The sequence below is a fragment of the Pinus tabuliformis genome, chromosome 5_1 (assembly GCF_031772625.1).
Source record: "Pinus tabuliformis cultivar Carrire ecotype Pingquan chromosome 5_1, CPIR1, whole genome shotgun sequence".
NCBI lineage: Eukaryota > Viridiplantae > Streptophyta > Pinopsida > Pinales > Pinaceae > Pinus > Pinus tabuliformis.
In genome coordinates this window covers 418,842,811-418,848,220 of record NC_142305.1, presented here as the reverse complement: position 1 = coordinate 418,848,220, position 5,410 = coordinate 418,842,811, and the positions used below count along the sequence as shown (strand labels likewise).

General features: G+C 41.0%; 3 pseudogenes; all 3 read right to left on the bottom strand.

The window, feature by feature from the left end:
* Positions 1 to 1,011: 1,011 nt before the first annotated feature.
* LOC149165265 (glucan endo-1,3-beta-glucosidase 9 pseudogene) lies at positions 1,012 to 1,630 on the bottom strand (annotated as a pseudogene).
* Positions 1,631 to 1,637: 7 nt separating this feature from the next.
* Positions 1,638 to 2,168, bottom strand: LOC149165264 (UTP--glucose-1-phosphate uridylyltransferase-like; annotated as a pseudogene).
* A 979-nt stretch (positions 2,169 to 3,147) lies between these two features.
* LOC149165263 (uncharacterized) lies at positions 3,148 to 3,535 on the bottom strand (annotated as a pseudogene).
* Positions 3,536 to 5,410: the final 1,875 nt, after the last annotated feature.

Sequence of the window (5,410 nt, the reverse complement as noted above, 5' to 3'; positions counted from 1 at the left end):
AAACAATTAGGATTCTAATTCTACATCATGCTGAACATAGCATTTATTACAATCAAGATTCATTCTCTGCCAAGTGGTTTCCTTCAGCTTTAGCCTTGATGGATGTTTAAAGCTCTTTGCTGGCCCTTACTGTCTTATCTCTTCACTGTTGCTGAGAAATAGGAAACTGCCCCTATTTTTATGCTTTTGGTTTCCTCAAAGATATTCGGAAATAATTAACCATGTTGATCTTCTTGAATTAGTCAACAATCTATTGGAGTGCCACGTCCTTCATGTGTTGTAAGCCTTTCCCATGTACATGTGTGATGACAAAACCTTTCAAAAAGATTTTCCGCTTTGTCAATCATAATTGATCAGCCGAATTGTAACATGCAGCTACAGCAGTTTCGTAGCGCGCTACGAAACTGCTGTGTAATTTCAAAAACACAGTCTTCCTTTCATAGCTAAATGATCGCCACTTTCCTCTCTCTTCATCAGTTGCAGCCTCGCTATTTTTCCTCACTGTAAAAAGGTTGAAATTGTTCTCTGCTCCAAGGTATAAAATTGAATCAAAGTTACATTTTGAAAGTGCATAGGAGCGCTGAGAGACCAGCGAACAAAACATTACCACTGTCCATAACACAGTCTTGTAATATGTCTAATATATTCTACTGTATCTTTAATGGTCCCTGGTCCTCATCTACTTCTCTTATCTGATAAGAGATATGCATGATCTGGAAATGAAAGCAATCAGCATCAAGAACTTGATGGCTAAGTACCACTAGGGGCATACTCAGCTATCTGAAATATTTTTGAAGAACCTGAGAATCGAGATAACTTCAGCATTGGAATGAGTGTTGTATTTTGAATCTGCTCCAAGAAGGGCCCGAGTGTCAAGTTCTGCAATCTGTAAATCTCTTGAACCCATGCAACAAGGCTACAAGCAACATCATATGATGTTGGTCCCTGGGTAATGCCCTAGGGAGTTTAAAGTGTTCAGTCCAATACATTTGGCCATTGAGTAGTTGTTCGGCAAAATAGGTGCAAATCACAACCTGCACTGTTTTACCTTTGGCCATGAATAAATAGAACAAGATATCAGAAACCCTGCAGTTAGAGACAAAATAATAGATAGACGGCTATCAGGTACAACATTCTAGAACATAATGCCAAGAAAAGTCAGAGTACATGATAGAAATGTCCATTGGACTATCCAATGCTTCTTTACACTGTTGTACAGGCTAGAAGCATATGAGTCACTAGTTGCAACCAAAAACCTGCAATCTCCTATTGATGGGTCTACAATTGTTATCATCCCAAGACCATCAAAATTGTAGCTATCAACTGATTGATTGTGAAATTGATAGTAGCTGTTAAAAGCATATGAGATATTTCCTGGTGACCCAATATGATTGCAAGAACCTCCGGAAAAGAGGGTTGTACAATCTGAAGTTGAGCAGGCCTGTTCCACATGCCTTGACACATTTGTAAGATCATGGTTATCATTTGCAACACACCACCTTGAAGAGAGGTATCGAACATTTTCTGCATTCACCAGACCCGCATCTTGCCCTATGTCAATCTCATATTTAACCTGACCATCAATTGTAAATATGCCCCAATGTCTTTCAAAATTTCCATGCGGAATGCTCCTTTAGACTATCAAGATCAATGATGCTAGGTATGGACTTGAAACGCTTTTAGAAAGTTGCCAACCTTCTTGAATTCAGGACCCAACTCAATGGAGGGATTTGCAGGGTTGACGCTAGCAGGATTTCGGATGACAAAACCTTCCTCCACAGTGTAAAGATCCGACTGCACAAGTAGTAAATCTGAAGTTGCCTTCACTGGGAGAAAGCGTGATCTTGGAACATTGACACCAATTGCATGATCAAAAAAACTATAGCAGCACCTGCAGCCGTTTCAAGCTGAAGCACCTTTACCCCATCTACTTCCTTTGGATTTGGAATTATCTCCATTTTAAGAGAATCAACCTCCACAAGCCTCTTAATCGCCTTCAAGTTCACCCATAAATTATTGGTATTGAAGATTTTGAACTTTTCAATCGACTTGAACTCGCCAACATGCTCCTCTGGAACCTGTGCAATCTCTAGAAGCTGAACTCTGCCTTCATAAGAGATAAGCATACCACCTTTTACATCTGCAAGCATTTTGGGAGTGACCTCCATGCACCTTTAGATGCTTTCATCTCCTAAGGATTTTAGTACCGAGTGAAAGATTACACCTATGCAATAGGCCTTTTTTTGACCAGATGATTCAAAATTTTGAGATCAACTATTGCTCCCAAGTTGTCTGAGTTAGCTATAAACACATACTCCTTACCCTGTGAGAGTAGTTCATCAAGCTTCTCACTGTTCAAAAGAGAAGGGAAAACATCTCCGTGGCCAGGTGGCAAATTCATAATGGCATTCTCAATAAGATAAACCGGGTGGCACAGTTGATTTTCTTGAGACGTTGTATTCTGTTTTCCAGGCTTCATCAAAAGAACGGTTCTCCCATTTCCCAGTACTCTGCAGTCTTTATATCTCCGTCTGAGGGTTTTAAATGTGCAACAATCCGTGTGAGCAAATCCTTTGAGGTTAGAATTCCTTAAGACTTATTTCCAGTTGTGACGATGACTGAACTGAGTTGAAATTCACGCATCTTCTTTGCAGCCATATACACAGATTATACAAAATCTGAGGTGGCCGGAGTTGACCAATATCATCTCCTATTCGTTGAACAACAGTAGAAGCAAGCTCTGTCGAGCTCTCAAATCCACAGTTGAAACGATGAATGCGACCCTTAGAATCGCGCAACTTAAAATCTATCATCATCCAGAACTTCAACTGTTGTCATTTAATTTGCCTTATAATCACGAGCCCTCTCTTCAATTTCTCCCCCCTCATGTTTGTATAAACTTGATTGTGGATAATTGTATATGCCTTTGAAAACCAAGAGCATTGGTGAAAAATAACATATTTCAAAAGGCACTCATAGTTTGATTACGAGTATAACAGTGGCCATGAAATTCAGCACACGATATCGGCCCTCACACCTTTACAGTGCACAATGAAGATGGAGACATGGTTACAGTGAATTTAATGAGGAAAAAGCCGCTTTTCACTGTTATTTCTTAAACCCTAAACCTTGATAACACCTTAGTCCTCATTTTTTTAGCCTCTGGAGTTGCTCGTCCATCCGTTGAAGCTTAAGGCGCAAAATTGTAATACGGTACAGAAGCTAATAGAGAACCAGAGACATGACTATAAGCAGAGCATTCCTCTCGTTTTTCATCACTGATTTCTGGTGTCGAAGATGTTTTGCGGAATTGCAAAGGGGGGCCATCACAAACAGGGCGCACCTCGAATTTCCAGTAGATATCCATCAATAGAAATAGGCAGAAGGGCACCACAGTCAACAATGGTTTCAACGCGCTCCGGGCCACCGCATTGAGGCCCTTTCCCAGGCGGTCCAATCCAGGCATTGTTAACATTAATAATATTATGGCCTCTGCTGCTGCAGTGTACCCTAAAACAATCCATTCCAGTGCCATATATCAATAAAGAGATTGATTTCATCACCTACTACAATAAAATCTCCACGAGATTGAACATATAGTGCAAGAATATGACCATGATGGCCACATTCAGACTGCAACTCTCTTGAACCATCATCACGGAGCTCCCATTTGTATAACTGAATCTTTTTATTGATGCCAGGAAGCAACTTTCCATTAAATACATGCAGATTGTAAACAGAACCCTTTGTCTCCTTCTCAGCAACAACTGCAAACATGTGCCAGTACCAAGACACCTAACGACCTAAAACACAGCGGATTCTAATAAATATGACAGCTGGGTGAGATTTGCTATGGATCAGCACGAAATCACCTAGACCGGGTTTATGCGCTACGAAATCACCTAGACAGTTTCGTAGTGCATATGAACTTTGGCATATGATATTCATGTGAGATATTAGAGCAATGATATACTAAAATAGAAAATCGACCCCAATTGACATACTAACAGGACTCTTAACAACACTCTAAAACAAGGTGAAAAGACTAGACCCAAAACTGACACCAACCATTTGACAAATTCTTTTAAAAAAATTGATGTTCAGAATTTAAAATATTTTTTCTTAAGTGATAACAGGTGGCTTGAGCGATAACAGAACAATAGTAATACCTTTCACTATTCATGGCTATTACTCTTAATTGTGTTGGTCGCATGGGATTTGTTGAAGGATAGCCAATTTCCTCCTGTGGAGAAGAATTTACTGGAAGCGGCAAAGTTTGCTTCTCTCTAGGCCACCAAAGATGTTATGTGGGTCACAGAGATAAAATTCTTCTGGGTGCTGATGGAGGCAAGCATTCGCATGGCCATCAACTAGAAGCGCGGTTGTCACCAACCATGTCTGAACAAATCTCGGGGTACGCAGAGTTCAAAGGGGACTTCTATCATGTCTAAATCAGGGCATGTAAGGACCCCGAGCAGAAATGGTTTGACTTACCCTATCTGGCTAAAAATGACGTTATTTTAAAGGCCGCAAGCATTGGCCAACAGACTAGCATTTCACCTCCGATGTGGTCACTGGGACTAGCAAGTCTGTAGAGAAAAAGAAAAAGGAAGCAGTCAGACAGAAGGTTCAGCTGTTGGCTGAAAAGAGCAAGAAAGAGGCTGAGGAGAAGGCCCGCGTAGAAGTGGAGCGCGATGCCAAGGAACAGGAAGAGCAGGAAGAGAGAGGCTCTGAAAGAAGTCAAAAGTCTCCTTCGCCCCAAATGGAGGAAGAAGAGCCATCATAGTAGGGCAGTGGAGATCAGTAGGAGAGCACTCCCTTCCGAGTGAAGTGGTATAGGGAGTAGGAAAAGGAAGGATATGAAAAGAAGACAAAAGCCACTAAGTCATCGCTATATCCAATTACCTTGATAAAGGGCAACTTGGATGATATGGAAGATAGGGTGCGGGATAATACCCAGAAATGCAACAATAGTTTGAGCAGCAGTAGAAGAAGACACTGTGCTCCATACAGAAGGATATGCACAAGCTACAGATCTAGACATACAAAATTCAAGTAGGTGCAGGATAGAGCAATGCTACATCAACTAGTTTGGCATCAAGGACCACTCAAGTAGCAGAGATGGTTCAGTCAATGGATCTTTTGGCAGTTGCACTGTCTGATGGATATTTGATTGTGGAGGTAGCCGCTAAAAAGGCTATTTTCACCACTTTGAATAATGTGGGCCTCAACTTGCCCATGCTCCCCAGTGAGTTCTTTCACATACTACAAGCAGGTGTGATTGTAGAGATTAAGGCCTGGGAGTAGCATGCGTTGATCATGATCAGCAAGTACAAAGTCAACCATGACTAGATGTTCATGGAGAAAACAAAAACGTTGGAAGCATTGAAGAAAGTTTAGGTGCAAAACA